Source organism: Neopelma chrysocephalum, unplaced genomic scaffold (assembly GCF_003984885.1).
Source record: "Neopelma chrysocephalum unplaced genomic scaffold, ASM398488v2 Primary Assembly neopelma1_59, whole genome shotgun sequence".
Classification (NCBI taxonomy): domain Eukaryota; kingdom Metazoa; phylum Chordata; class Aves; order Passeriformes; family Pipridae; genus Neopelma; species Neopelma chrysocephalum.
Window position 1 is genome coordinate 13,331,618 of NW_020897714.1, and position 16,389 is coordinate 13,348,006.

General features: G+C 36.5%; 1 long non-coding RNA gene across 2 annotated transcripts in view; it reads left to right on the forward strand.

Moving 5' to 3' along the window:
* The window catches only part of LOC113966321, a 68,411-nt gene that overhangs the window by 3,617 nt on the left and 48,405 nt on the right, over positions 1–16,389 (forward strand). For both annotated transcript variants that reach the window (XR_003533778.1, XR_003533777.1), the window contains exon 2: positions 9,526–9,586. This is a non-coding gene — a long non-coding RNA (uncharacterized LOC113966321). The remainder of the gene's footprint in view (positions 1–9,525; positions 9,587–16,389) is intronic.

Below are 16,389 nucleotides of genomic sequence, written 5' to 3' on the forward strand. Positions count from 1 at the left end.
ACACCCTGCTGAAAAGCAAACAAAAAACCTCACTAAAATCTAAAACATTGAAAAACTGCTTAGTTCAATGTTGTATTTGGAGTATTTTTATTGGTGAAAAATAGTAATTTTTAGTAATTATATATTCTCAAGATAATTTATTTTTTTACTGGAAAATGTAAATACAAACATTACTGGATAGACACAAAGAATAAAACCAAAAGGAAGCTGACATGTTTTCTAGAATAGAATCAAAAGAGACTTTGAATAAAATATGAAAGTTAGTTTTACTTAAACTATCTTTTTAATTATTGAAACATCCTTTTTAGTTACTGAAGAGTGAAATTCTGTAAATGACTACTGCCTATTTCTGTCATACACATGGCACCTTTCATCTTACCTAGGAAGCCCGCAAGCTTTCTATTTATATTCTATGGTGTATATAATATAGATTATTTTTATACATACATATACAATATATTTTCCTGGATGTTGAGAAATAGTATCTAAACACAAGTATGTGGAGAAAGGCCTTTGTCTGGATGTTGTCCATACTTTGTGTAAGTCTAATGCAGATAGTTAAGTTATAGTTCACAACCAGTGAGTATTATTTCCAGATCCTCTTATTCCCCCTACCCCATATGTTGGGGCAGGGGTAAAAAAAGACTGAGATAGGCTCTTCTCGGTGGTGCCTAGTGACAGGACAAGGGGCAATGAGCACAAATTCGAATACGGGATATTCAGTTTAAATGTAAGAAATTTTACTACTGTGAGAGTGATCAAAGACTTCCAGATCGGTCTGCCCAGAAACCCTATGACATCTCCATCTTTGGAGACATTTAAAACCCAACTGGACACATCCACGGTCAACATGTTGTAGTTGGCCCTGCTTTGGGCAGGGGGTTGGACTAGGTGACCTGCCAGCATCCCTTCCAACTTCAGATATTCTATGTACCATTTTCATTTCATTTCAGACAACATTTTGGTTGCATTTCCTCTCTTGATTCCCATGTTTTTACACTGTCTTTTCAGACAGACTCAAGAGAAATTTCAATGCATACTGAAAAGCTTTGTTGTTGAGGGGCTTAACACTGCTTCTTTCATTTAGAGTAGTTAATATAGCCATTAATTGAGAAGTATAGTGTAGCAACAAAATACATGTAGGGATTTAACTACAAGTTTTGGAAGCTTGGGAGTCATAACTAACTACTCAGCTGTCAATTTATATGTTATGCTACAAGCATGGCTAAGCTTTCATGTTAACATTTTGTACAGATCATATTTTTTCTCTATAAAGGGTTTGCTCAGTTGTTTTCAATCTGCCAGCTGGCCACAGAATTTATAAGCTGGACTATCTGCTCAGCTAAAGAGTATATTCACATTGACAGGGTCTAAACTCCTTTCCAGAGAGTCTATAGTCTAGCTATCCTTAAGGACAGTACAACTACACTGTTCAGTGTATCCATTCTCAAAAAATGATGGCACCTCATTAGTTTTTGGCATGGGGAGAGGCTCATTATTATTAGGATAATAAGCTGTACCAAACTGATGCAATTGATGTTAAGTATTGTGCAAGAAGAAAATGCTGCTTAAATAGTAGGATTCATTAGTGTTTATTGTAAAGGGTTGGTGTATTCTCTGGGCAATGCTGTATCATTTGGAAATATTTAAAATAAGAGTCTGTTATGATCATAACGAAGCCTCAAAAAGTTGGGAGGACTTTGAAATGATAATAACTTGCTAGGTAAAATACCTCACTGAATCAGAATTGAAGTAACAAGTGTTAGTTGTTTTTTACATACATCAGATGTTTGAAGGAGATAAATGTAATCTGCTGAATATACATATAGAGTATGTATGCACTCTGCTTTGTATTGCACTTAGAAGGGATGTGAGGATAAGGCCTGTAAAGTTCCTATCCTTAGCCTTATTATCACATCTATTGCATTTTTACAGGGGAGAAATTGTATGGCTGGGTTTTGCATCCTCAAATTCCCATCCTTATACCCTGCTCTGTGGCATACACATATTATAAATATTTTGCTTTGGCCTTTTACACTTCCTTACTCTGTATGTTAGATAAAAGTTTGTGTTCAGTCCTTATAAAGTTTTAAAATTTGAAATGCTGAATACCTTTTGAGTATTTGACAGTGACAAAAGCTGATAAATCTGCTTCTGTTGGCGTTTTGCATTGAAATGGAACAAGTCGCTGCAGAATTATAGAGAACAGATTAGATATACTTCAGGTTAGATTCTGGATTTAGCTTGTTTAGTTATGGACAGAGATAGACGTGTGAAAGAAAAGACTACAACTGCTGGTGTAGAGCATCCATCCATCTTTCTGTGGCAGAGCTCTTAACCTTCATATGCCAGTTTATCCTTAAGCAAGTGGCTTTCTCTTTCAGGTCTTTGCAGGGGGAAAGCCATTGGTAAGCTTGTGGTGGTTTTACAGTTCTGGACAGTTATTCTGTGCAAGAGCATAGGCTGTGTGAGTGCTGTATGGAACACAGTTCTGTAGAAAAAGACCTGGTTATTGTGTTGGAAAGGCTGAACACAAGTCAACAGTGCATCTGTGTCATGAAAATGAGCCACATTTTGCGTTGTAATAAGAAGGGTGCGGAGAGTAGGTAGAAATTATTATCTTTTTGGTTTGGTTTGGGTTTTTTTTTCCTTTTTTTATTTTTTTTTCCTTTTTACATCTTTTGTTGCCATTTGTGAGTTTGCAGCTGAATTACCATGTGCAACTTTGGACTCCCAGCACAAAAAAGATGTCTATAGGGAGTCCAGTGTGGGGTCGCCAAGATGAGTGTTGGAGAAATGATAAATGAGGAGGGACTAAAGTCTCTGGGTTATTCAATCTGGAGAAAAGAAGGTTTGTGTGTGATCTTAGTGGTATCTTCAGTTATCTAATGGGACGTTGTAGATATGAGCTCTCAGGATTGTGCAGTCAATGAGCGAGAAGCAACAGCACAAGTTACGAGACAAATCTGGTTAGATACTAGAAGAAAATAATTTTTCAAATGTGATAATGATTAAACATTAGGAAAAGTGCCCATCGAGGGCATATCCATCAGTGGAAATGCCCAAAGCTTTAACTGAGTATTGTTCATCCCTAATGACGTGATTTAACTTCGAAGTCAGATTCAGCAACAAATTTGAAGGAGGACTTGGGGCCAAATGACATTCCAGTCTAAATTATTTTGCAATTCCACCAACCACCTAGGCCACCAACATCAGGGATTGTTATTATGGAATTAACCAAGAAACATTTCCCTGTCTCAGACATTGTCGCACATCCTGGATACATTTCAAGTTCTTTCCTGTCAGTGGCTGCTGGGGTATTAACAGATAGGCTGCATGTTCTCACTACAGTAAATAAGACGCAAAATATTTTTGGTTGTGATTCAGTGCTTCTTGTCCTTTATTCAATGTATAGCATTTTCAGACTTAATATTTATCATCAGGAGGTAAATTTGTAAACTGCAAAATTTCTATAAAAGTTATGTATAGAATATTGTATGCCAGATGCTTTTCAGTTTTAGTGACATAGGAGTGAATTCATCTTATTTCTTGCTATGGGAAGCCCTTCTTTTGGCTCATCAAGTACAGCTCATGCTCTTCATTTTGGCATTTCCTTACCTGTCTTCTTCCAAAACATGACGGATATATGGATATGCACAGGAAACATTAATTGGTTGATTCCTTGATAGTCACCTTTAGCTTAGTTCAGTGACTTTCCTCTTCTTTTTAGGGACACTACTTTTTCCTCTTCTTTGGACTGGTTCTGTTGTATCTGCTTTCAGATCAATTGCAGATAGTAGAAAAAAATCAATTGCTGTTATAATTTATACAGGAATAAATGTTAATCAATTCTTTTAGTATCCCAGTGCTAATCAGAGAGACAAACCCTCACAGTAATCCAATGTATGAAAGTAGGTTTGAACTTTCTGGGCTAAATCAATTTAGAATGACTTTTTAAAAATAAACAATGGTATTTCTCCTTTCTCTGCTCCCATCCTTCTTTCAGGGTGAAAAAAAATATATATATTCCCAGCTGCCTTGATTAATTTTTCTTAATTTTCTCTTTTTATTTTTTCTTCTGGGAAAGCTGACAGTGGTCTGTGGGTTCATACAAAGTTTGCAGAATTGGTTTAATGGAGGAAAGCAACCTGTGCTTATTGGAAAGACATAATGTGTGCCCTCAGTAATGGAGGTAAGCGCATACAGTATTCTTCCCAGTTCTTGGAAAAATTAGGAACCTGAAATGTGACATGAGACATTTGCTACCTTTATGCACATCCCCGTTTTTCTGCCTTGTCCTTACTTTGTACAGAATCACTGGGAGTTTGAAATCTTTGCTATAAAATGATAAATTTTATTTTGAAGAGTTTAAAGGCTGCATTTGGAGGCATTTCTAGTAAAAACTGAGAAGTGGGCTCATGAGCCTTTGTCTCTTCTGCTTCAACCTCAACAACGGCACAAGTACCAGTAGGTGTTTGAATAGGGCAGGGGTATTGAGGCAGTTGAAGGAGAATCATGAGGGTAATATGGGGGTGGGTGGTCAGACCTTAGTCAGTGGGGCTGGTGGGGCTGTGCGTTCTGTAACAGAGACATTAATATTTCCTGGGGTCTGAAATTGACTGTAAAAGTGGGAATGTGCCTGGTAAAGACAGAGGGGAATAATTTTCCTTTCTAAATGCACCAAAGATAGAGGATGTGGCTGAGCTGTCAATTGACTTTTACAGCTGAAAATGCTTAATTTATCAAACTGTTGCAATGTGGACAGCTTCTCTGGTTTACCTGTGCTGTTAGCCCTTCAGTGCTTGGCTTCTCCTCCTTCTCGTGTCTCTCATATTTTCTTTCACCATCTAATTGCAGCCTCTTCTAGCTCCTACATTGCTCACTCTCTCCCTGCCCTGCACATTCTCTCATTCTCACCAAGTCTGTGACTTGGTGCCTGTGGCATGGACCCTGTCAAGCTAGGAGACAAGATATGACTTAGAAAGCTCTTGGGTTGAGTAGAGGTTTTTTTTATAAATTATTTCTTTAATTTGCACACCTCTGCTTCTTTCACTTGTTCCTTTTTGCCACAAAAAAAGTCTGCAAGGTCTTAAAAAAAACTCTAGGTTTTTGTTTTATGTCTGCCCAAGAGAAGTGTGGCTCGGGCCGTCAAGTGCTCTCCTAAAGCCAGTGGTGAATAGATGTTAAAAAAGCACATGAATTAAAATGAAGGCGGTAAAGACAGTGTTGACTGTGGGCTCAAAAGGTTTGTGAAGTTTCTGTAGAATCTTGTAAAATGATGTGCTACAAGTAAGGAATAAAATCTAACAATATAGGTCAAAAAACCTGCATCCTAAGCTAAAGTATTTAAATGTGTGAATGGGCAGATGTAGCTGGAAATTCTGTTTATTCTGTGAACATAAATCCATTGTTTCAGTACTCCATCTGTCTTTCGCTTTGATGTTCTTGTCTGTTTCAGTTATAATTATCATGGAGCAGCAAGAGCTGGCGGGTCCCAAGAGATGGGGAGCCAAGGGTGACCTTCACCCATGGGGCACAGTCCCAAGGGTCCTGACAAAAATAAGCAACCATACTTAGTACTGATGTTTTCTAAAGCTAATTATTGTCAGTGTTTTAGAGAGTTGGTTTATACTGGTGTGATATGGGAGCAGTTCAGAGGGGCAGGCCGATTCCACTGTTTCCTTTTGACAGCTACATGCAGCCATTTCTCATCAGGAGCTGGTCAGCCACTGGCCTCAACAGGCATTTAAAAAAATTGGTTTGCATACTTAAGGTTTCCACATTTTCTCCCAAACATTTGTCATGTTAATTTTCCTCCTCCTGGAATTCTGATTATTTACATGAACAGAAGTGACTTTGGTATTAATGATGCCATTATATACTACACTGAGTCCATTAATAAATTAATAATGCTGTGTCTTGTTTGTTTATAAATGAGGCTTACTGAAGGCTGTTTCAAATGAAAAATACCACTGATTGCTTGTAATTTAATCTAGTGAGTTTTTATGCACGTGAGGCAAAGTCAATTAGTCAACTGAGAAAATTCTAACTCCCAGCTAGATTTCAAGTTTAATGCAAATAATTTAGTTAGAAATAGCAACCTGAAAAAATATGGAAAAAAATATTACCAAAGTTCTTTTGTTTCAAAAGCCGCTTTTAATAGTTATTTCTGTTTTGGAACATGGCCATCTTTATGCCTTCTTCATAGTTTGGTTTTTTTGTATGTAGTCCGAAATTTGAAGTTTATTTGGATTTTGTTGACCTGTTCTAGCACCAAAATCTGGAATTTTCCTGTAATACAAGATAAAATGCCATTAGGCAGCACAATTTGTCAACAAAAGCCTGTAAACTGCAAAGTTGTTCAAGCCTTTATTTTCTTCTTTCTTTGTCAGCTTTTTGCATTGTTGATTGATTTGCTGTAGTGCTGCTGTCAGTAGTTTACCAATAGTCTGGTAGAATCTCATGACTGGCATTTTGCCTTTTTAAAACCATCTCATTGCTGCAGTAAAGAATTTGAACCTCTAAATCAGCTATCATAGCTGTTAGACTTCTTTTATTATTATTATTAATGTGCTTTTGGGAAAGGAATATTGAACAATAACTAGGAGCAAGTAAAGTACTGGAATAAGCTTGAAAAGGTCAGTCTCTAGGCAAAAGGCTTTTCGTATGTTATCTCTATTTAATTTCTATGTTCTAATACAGTAACATGCATGTATATATATTTTAAATGGAAATTAAAATGCTGCTATAGGTCACTCTCTTTAAAAACAATCAGTAATTATTAGCAAACCACACCTCAGCAGCATGGGTAATATTCAGTTTCATTCTTAACCACTGTATTTTAATTTTTTTACATGTTTTTTGTTAAAAATGGTAACAAATATTGTGAATATTTTTCCACATAATTACAGAAAAATATTGGTGATTAAGAAAAATATGATATTTGTGTTCTATAAATTTCATTTTAAAAATGTAAATTAAATGCAATTTTATTTGATGCCTAAGGGACTTTCGGTAGAGAAAGTAATGACAAATTTTGAAGGAAACTTTGGAAAAGTTGATACATCATGACAAACAACTGCAATATGCTCAGGAAATACTTCTGGAGGAAAACCCATTTAAGCACTGTGTGATACTGTGGGATATCAAATGTTTTGACAGTAATTTTTAATCTCTTGCAGGTAGGTGTATTGTTATGCTCAAGGACCAGGAAAGCTAATACAAATCTGTAGGTGTATTAAGTGATCATGTAAGATTTCTCTCTTTTTAGTCCTGAGTAGTAATGAAATAATGAACTGGCTTTGATATAAAATAATTTGTTGGTTTTTTGCTCTATTTATCTAATGGGAATTCTTTAATATGTTGTTCTACTGCCGAATTGTATGCTAGAAGATCAGACAACATAAGATACTTTGAAATTTTTCATTACTCAATCTTAAAGGTAGATTTTCCTTTTAGTAGCAATCTGCATATGCAATCTGCATATGCATGTTGTGTGTGCCTGAGATACTAGTGCTAGTATACTTTTAAGATACTTTAGAGGCTGCATGTTCCTCATGCATTCAACCCTGAAGGTCACTGCTGCTCTCTGTATATATGTGAAATAATGAAATATAAAAGAGGCATCTGGTTTAAGATTTTGAAGTCTAATTATCCCATAAAGGAATCTGTAGTTAAGTGGATTTTGTGAAATTATGGAAAAGGAAGAAGGTTGCAGACAGGAAGCTCTATGAGCTGAGAAGGTGACAGTGAAAAGTCATTCTTCAACTGAATGTTTTTGTCAGGATTCTTAGATTTTTGTCAATGTTTAAAAATTGAAGACCACCCCAGAGAACATATTTAACTATGTGAAGCAGAAGGCAAGGAACATAATAAAGAAATATTTAATAAAGAAATATTTTAAAAACCCCAACAATATTAATTATAAAAACATAGACTCCTTTTCTTTTCTGTCCCTGTGTCCCTAAGTTGCATGCATCTATTTACATTATACAGGTGACAGCTAGTATCACTTCTTGTCAGAAAATGGCAGCAAATATTGTTTATTAGCACTGCTTAGAGTTGAATAAATGCTTTCTACTAGATTGTGACAATTGGAAAATATCATAGATTTACCAAGCTGAAGATAAAGCCAGTCTTCTTTATTAACCATTTGACAATAAATTTAAATGCAGGCATATTAACTATTATTTAGAGGTAGTGCATGTTCTACATCTAATTTACAAATCATACATAGATTCTAATGAGATTTCAGAAGACCCATTCCTTTTTATTAAACTCTGTACTCTTTAGTATCATTTTGCCAAAAAGTCAGAGAAGTTTTCTCTGCCAAAACTTTAAATTCAGCACAGTTTTTCTTTTCCAGCATCTAGCAGCATCACCTTGGGGAATCTGGGATGACTGTGTAAATTGAAACAGTAAGTCTAGAGGAAGTGATTTTTCTTTAGCAGACCAACCAAGGGAGATGCAGGAAAAAAAATCTCTTGAATGGGTAACATTTTAGGAAGTCACTTTATTTTAAAAACTAAAAGCCATATTTAGTCTTCATTAATGTCAGTGTGATCAAACCTAAACATGAGTGAATTTCATATAATGTATATTTTATGAAATATGTAAGGTTATCTGTCATTTGAAAATTTTCTATTGTCATGAATTTTGGGGAGTAATATTGCTTAGAGGTGTTGTGTGGGAATGATTCATGTTATTGCAAGTGATGGAATAGGTTTTACTTGCATATTTGTTAGTAAATTGAAATGGCTGGTAAGAGATGCAATAGTTTGACCTTTTAAAATTTACCACTATTCTATCCAGAAACTTTAAAAGTCTTCCAGTCCATTCAGCTGGGAAATGGCAATCTTTATTTTTCAGTGATATTAAAAAAACCCTTACAGACACAGACACAAGAAGACTTGAGAGCATGTAGCAACTGGGACATGCATGTTTAGAAAAGCTGAGATTAGCAAAATGTTTTGATTTCCACACTGTAGCACGCTACCACTAGACCTGGTTTTTGTTTTGTTTGTTTGTTTGTTTTTTAGGGAGGCTCCTTGTCTCTGGGATATTTGTAGTTCAGAATCATCTATGAATTTGGATCCATGAACAGGAGATGCAATGATACCCATTTAATTCCTTAAGAAGATTGAATCAGTAGTTTTGACCAACACATACACTGATGTTTAGTGATTAAAAAAAACCCCCAAACATCAAAACAACCCCCCCCAAAAAACTCCAACCAAACAAAAAAGACTCCAAAACCCCACCCAACAAAACCAAAAACTAATCAAGCTGTTTTGACTTCAAAATGGCCATCTACGCATTCCTGTTTGGTCTCTATCTGGGGTGTTTGCTGTTTCTTTTTCTACAAGGCTGTTTACAAGTGGGGTGAGAGAAATTGCATGTGTGGCAGGAGTTTCCTTTTCCAGACTTTCTTACTTCTGGAATACGCCCCACTAGTACTGAGACTGTGAGGTGGATTTTAGCTGTCTGCTAATGATGATGTTTATATGTTTGTTTGTTTGTTTTCAGTGTTCTGCTTCTTGATTGAGATACCACTTGAGATGGCCCAAGCACTGGAGCCTCAAGTCTTGTAAGTAGCTTCTTTCTTTGTCATATAAGCAGGTTGTATTTAGCTTGTGAGTAGGACTATATGAAGCTCTGCTTGTGTTGTTTTCCCCAATGCAGTCCTGTTTGAATTGAATTCGAAAGGAGGCTTCCCCACAAAGGGAAGAACTAGTCTGATTATTTAGTAAAAATAAAGGTGTTGAATCTCTTTCATATGCATTGCAGATGTCTACTGCATACCAACTCTAGGACACTTCAGGTTTTCAAAAGTGAATTACAAAGATGTCTTTGAGGTTGGAAGATATTTATATGTCTTTTTTTAAATGCATCTGTTTTCTGTACCTTGGCATCTTAATTGTTCCTGCATTCCTCATCATGCATTCCTCCTTCCTTCACCAGTAAAGGATTTCACACTGTGTCTAGTCAAATGTCAGGAGGTGATGCACCACTGAAAATGTGTCATGGAGATCTTTTACTAAAGGTCTACTGAAAAATGCCTGCAACAGCTGCAGGGGAAGAAGTAGTTTTGTTCTCATTCTCACTGTTTTTCTTGACTCAGAAAAATTTGGTTTGGAGTTTTGATGAGTTCAGAGAAATTCTGCCAAAACCCAGAAATGGCATGTAAAGCCACAAAAAGTAATGGTTCCCCCTTTACTGAAATACGCTCTTGATATGAGAAGAATTTGAAGACAGCTACTTATGGGCCAGCAGGGGATGGGAGTGGGGTCAGCCCAGAGCCCTAGTCATCAGGCAAATTCATGGTTAGAGGTGTGGGCCAAGAAAGAGTCACTTTTCGTGTGTCATCTTCTGGTCAACTGAAATGTCAGATCTCCTCCTAAACAGAGCCCTCCCCTTCCTTTTCCAGATTGGCTTTGTATGGGCATTTAAAAGCAGCTCTAAAACTTGCCTGTCTTGTTGCTCAGAAGCTCAACCATGTGTTTAAATACCCAATTTTAAACACCTGCCTTTAAAATACAACATGTAAAATCAAGTTCATATGAAAGTTGTAAATAATGTTTGGGACAGGACCGGAATAATCCTTTCCTAGGTGTTGATTCTGGAAGGCATAAAGAGTGCATGCCTACAGCAGGTTATGAGGGCAGAAAACTCACAAAACATGTTGTCCCTTAGAAATTTGCCAATGGACAAATTTTCCAGGCTCTTAGAAAATGAAACAAAAGCTATCTCTAATAAAAGTAAGAGCTCACCATTTTTCCTAATTGGCTTTTCAGTTTAAAAAAAAAAAAAAGGCTGGTCTGAAGCTCAATAGTACTATAATTTTCCTCATGGTTGCTTCTTTTGAGCACATCTCAGGACAGCACAGGTAAAAAGAAACACTTTCTTTTTTAAGCTTGTAGAAATATCTCTTTTTCCTTTTCTGTCTACCAGTTCCATCAGAGTGAACTTGATATGTTTTCCCAAGGAATTAAATTTGCTGAGAACTGGAGTTTACTCTGGAAGAACTTCAGAACAAGTCTTCCCTTTTTTTCTTTCTCTAATGAAAGAAATGCTTGCTTTTTTTTTGTTCAGAGGCACTAAGGATCAAAGGGAGCCTTTTGTTAAAATAGGAGGTTGTCCTGATGTGTTAACTAGATATTTTTTCTACTCCCCTGCTACTTACTGTGATGTTGGCTGACTATACCTACCCATATCCCTAGCTAAGAAATGCCAATTTTATACTCTTGCTATAATGTGTTTATAGTCTTTGGAGTATTTTAGACTCCTTCAGACTCCAAATATAGTATTTATTTAAACATAGCATTTGCTATTATCTTGCATTCCTTGTTGTATTACCAGATAAATCTAGCGTTCTTTTATCCTCTGTGTGTTTAGATTGTATTATATTGTAACTTGTATTATGCTTATTACATATTACCATGCACTGGGAATTCCCGCTGTATTTGCAGATATGGTTGTACCTATCTCAGATTGGTTTAGCATAAAAAATTGAAATACTGGCTTGTTTGTCCTCTTGATTCCTGTACTTTTGACATTTAGTGCCAATGTACCACTGAATTTTCTTCATTTTTTTTGTATTGATTAAATGAATTTGTCTTTATGCTGTTGGGGGGCAGAAAGATCTGACTACTCCACCAGCGAGGATTGGTTGGGAACCCTGCATTGTAACAAGGTGGATGATCATCCCAACAAGGAGACAGGGTCCTGAGCGGTGAGTCAGGGCTGGGATTAGGTCTGGAGACAGCAGTCAGGGGCAGAGTCTGACCAGTGATTTCCCAGAAAGCCCACAGTAAGATGGGGCACGTTTGAGCCAGCAAATCTGAGCCAGGGTGACGATCAGGGTGGTGAAAGAGCAGACACAGTCATAGCCTATAGTGAAACAGTGAGGGGAGCCAGTGGTACAGCCATAGCCAAAAAGCAGCTCCCAAGGAAAAGGTGGGCTAGAACCTCCCTTCTGCTTCACAATGATGCTTCTCAGCAGCATAGTTGAGTTTGGACACAGCCACTCAGCTGGACTTTGCTTAAAGCTCTGAAGAAGGATATGTTCAGGGCCCTTCTCATTAGTGTAACTTCCTCATCACAGAATCACGAATGGGCTGAGGTTGGAAAGGACCTCTGGAGGTCATGTGGTCCAATCCTCCTGCTCAAGCAGGGCTACCTAGAGCAGGCTGCCCAGGAATACATACAGATGGTTTTTGAGTGTCTCCAAGGGTAGAGATACAATGCAATTAAAAGCTGTACTGGATCCCAAATCATTTGCACCCAGGAGCTAATTAGCTCACTTTTAGCTATCGGACTGCTTGTAAGAGCTGCATCTATGTAGTTTTCTGTATTCAGTATAGGACAATAGTCCCAAGCCCCTAACCACAGCTGGAAATGCTCAGCAAGATGTGCAGTAGACAACACTGTATTTTCTCTTTCTCAGCCAAATTTTTTTTTGTTTCCTCTCTCTCTTAGTGTTGGGATTCAAACAGGTGATATCTGAATCTCTTCCATCTCTCATCCTCTGTTAGGGACCACTAGTGTGAGGTTATATGTGCAATGATGAATTGTCTGTGCATCTCTTTTCTTCTTGGCTGAGCTCAGAAGCTCATGTGGTCAAGAAAAATATCAAATGTCAACTTTATAGTATGACTAATCTTGAGCGTTGAACTAACGACTTCTTAATTCTTAGGACACTAAGCAACCCCACAGTCAGCTGCATGTTTCTAGTGTTTTCAGTTTTGCTCTTTAAAAACTGAAAAGAAATATTTGGTTAATTGTCTGTTAGGACAGATCCTGTTTGATCTGTATCATGTTTTTTCTGACCATATGCAGTCTGTTCTTCATGCTGTTTTATTTCTGCTTACTGCCCCTCTTACATTCGACACATCAGTCTCTAAATCCATATACTTTCTTTGAGTGGTTGAAGGCATCTTAGATTTACCTTTTTAACTGAATAGATGACTCTTTATGTCACTGTCAAACTTGCTTTTTTATCTACTTTCATCATTGAATTATCTTTTTCTTGAAGACTTAAAAAAGTGAATACCCAGTAAGTGACAAACACTAAAACAAAGCCACTGAGTATGGTTACAGGCACTGACTTGAGCATATTTCTCTTTTCCTTTCTACCCTTCATCCAATCTTACATATGGAATTAATTGACTTAAAAATAATAACAGCAGGAGTTAGAAGGAGAGAATGAATTTGCATATGTTTTTGGAAGGAAGATTTTAAAAATAGTGGGGTTTTTTGTCTTTATACTTTTAATCAGGAAATCTATAAGTAAAGGCAACGAGTCACCAAAAAAAGTCCTAAGGAAACAACTAAGAAACAACGTGCAAGCTAAATGCTAGAAAATCATGCTGGTTCAGAATTTTCCATGTTAAAAAGCTGTTTTCCTGAACTTTGTGAAGGACAAACCTCAGTAGTTCTGTGCTGTGGGCTTGTAGAGGTTGTGGATTATTGCGCTGGGAATTTAGCTGCTGTGGAATTTAAGTGCCACTTCTTCTTCTGTACCGTAATATTTTATAGTTGTAATCCTAGGCATACATATATACCAGTTTTACTTAAGAAATGTGCTAGAAAAGTTCAGGTCTTCCACAGCTGTGAAAAGATATTTTAATCTTTATTATTTCAATAGTCTCAGATTTCCATAAAAATAATGATTATATCTCTTATAAGGCTAACCTGGAGTGGGTGAGAATTGAGGGTTTTTTTGTTTGTTTTACAAGCTGTTCATGTCTAGAGGAAGCCTGGCATTCTACTAGAATTTAATGGTTGGAAGGATTAAGACACCTTATGCTGCTTTGCTTTTACTAGCATCTATGTAACTCTTATATAAATTTGAAAAGAACTTCTGCTTTGTTAAAAGCTCAAAACCCTCATCTGTACCTTCCAGCAACTTATGACTTGCAGTTTGAAAACCTTCATATTGAGATTTGACCTTGAAATTTCAAATGCTTGAAAAAATAATTTTAAAAAAAAGGAATAAGAAAAACTTTAATAGTTTTTCCTAAATAAATAAAGAAAGTGCTTTAGGCAAAAGTCCATGTTAAGCAAGCAAGCAAGCCAAAAGTCAACAGTTCTCATTTAGGAAATGTTTGCTAGATGAAGAATTGATATTCATTTAAACAAAACCATGATTTCTTTGGAGACAATCTTGCTTTGGCAAAACGTTTTAATGATATGACAGTGAACTTTTTAAAAATGAAGTGCTTCTCAGATAGCAATACTTACAAATATCTCGCAATGACTTATGAAGCTCTTGTGGTGTTGTGAGTTAACCAAAAACTACTACTTGTCTAGCAGTAAAAGAAAGAATTTGCATTGATTGCCGTTAATGCTGATATAACTTTAAAATAGAAGAATGTTTGATGGTATTATTCCACACTGTTAAAGCCAATCCCCATGTCTTGATTGTTTGTTTGTTTAATTATACTTAGATTAAATTCAAAACAGCCAGCTGATCTTAGCAGCTGGTAAATATTTACTGCTCATTTGCCAAATTCCTTAGAGCACAAATTTTTGCTTTTTCTGTGTCCTAATACTTAATGGATAAGAACTCATTCCTTAAAAATTGCACTGTAGGAAGTAGAGGGGGTGGAAGCAAGCCTATACATACTACATAGTCCTCTTGCATATGAAAAATGTATGCAGAATTTTGGGGAACGTTACAGGGCTATATACTCTGTATGTTGAACATAAAATCCGTCTCCCTTGAAAATGCACCAAGACTTAAGTGAACAGGTGGCTGTTTGGAGTGTACCTGTGACCATGCTTGTTACAGTTGTGTTTAGCACAGCTTCATCCAACAGGCTCAATATTTAGGAAGGAGTAGGAATACTGGAAGAGACGTGCAGTTGGATTTGTGTACTGATGATGTAGGCATCATACTGCAGTGAAAGCCACCTGACATTTGCTTTAGAAAGTGCAGAGCAAAGACATTTACTTTTTGAATCATTCATCAGCCATTGGGTATATGGTTGTATATGTTCTAGGAAAATGTGATGGAGCGTTGTTAACCAGTAAAAGGTGTTAGCTGTTCAGGAAGTGGCAAGGACTGTGCTTTGGACTGTTGCACAGCACAACTGCAGATACATGTCCCATAAAGAAAAAGTAGGTTTAAAAGATATGTGACCTAGAATTAATGAATTTAGAAGAGAATGTATTTGTTCATTAAAGACCAGTAAACCATATAACTCTAAGCATGCGCAATGGGATGTATGTGCCTTTTTTCCTTCTTGCCACAGAATAAAAGTAATGTATGAAATTTAAGGGACAAAAATATTTTGTCAAAAGCTTGTAGTCTGCTTGACTCCTGAGCAGAAGAAATGTTTCATGAACGTGAAATCTATATTTTGGGTTTTTTTGGTTGATGGGTTTTGTTTTTTTTTTATTCCCCAATTCCTTTCTGAGTTGGGGGATGGTTTGGAACTTGATTAGGTGTTTTTCATGGAAAAAACCCACTTATTTATAGTCAAGTTACCAATTACATGGAGTGAACAAACTGAAAAGTCTGGAAAATCTTCTGAAAGTTTTAACAATGTACCTCCTCTTACCTACAGTAATATTAGATGCTGCTTTTAACACAGCTACTCAGCTATATATATATATATATATATATATATATATATATATATTTATATATATCTATATATATAAAATCTAGCCTTCTAAACAAAAGGAACTTGACCTTGACAGTGTTTCTTGAAATTCAAGTCTGTATTTAAGTGGGATAGATAATTTGCTGTGTTATTAATATCAGCTGGAGATGTTCATTAAAAAGAGAAAGGTAAACAGTTCCCAGACATTATGGTGTGATAAATAATGAACAGAGGGGACAACTGATCTCTCTTTCCTGTGGTATTTTCCTCAGTAAGGCAAGCACGGGATATTTTTAATTATTCATGAACCCCTACGTGGTATTGATTGAGTCCAACTCTCTTGCAAACTTTTTTGGTTTCTATTTCAATGTGCATCTCCTTTCATAACAAGATTATTTACTTTTGCCACAACTTGCTTAATTCTGGATGAATCTGGCTATTTGCAAACTCAGAGGAATGGTCATAGGGAAATGAAGGGTTACTGCCTTGGCTTAGTATTTCATAAAAGAGTGAATTGTATTGTGCCTCTGAGAAAATGGAAGTTCAGACTGTGCCTCTAAAAACACATCTACAAAGAAACTTTCACTGAAGCATTGATTCAGAGGGTTTTTATTTTTTTTGCAGTTTTCTTTTTTTCTGCTTCTTTCGTAATTATATGTTAATGCTGATCCTGTTCTCCTGACTGGCACTTCAGTGCCTCCAGGCATTTGAGTATGGGTTGTAACACTAGTAAATTGCCACATGTATGGAAATTGCCCATTTGCCACCAACACCGTATCAG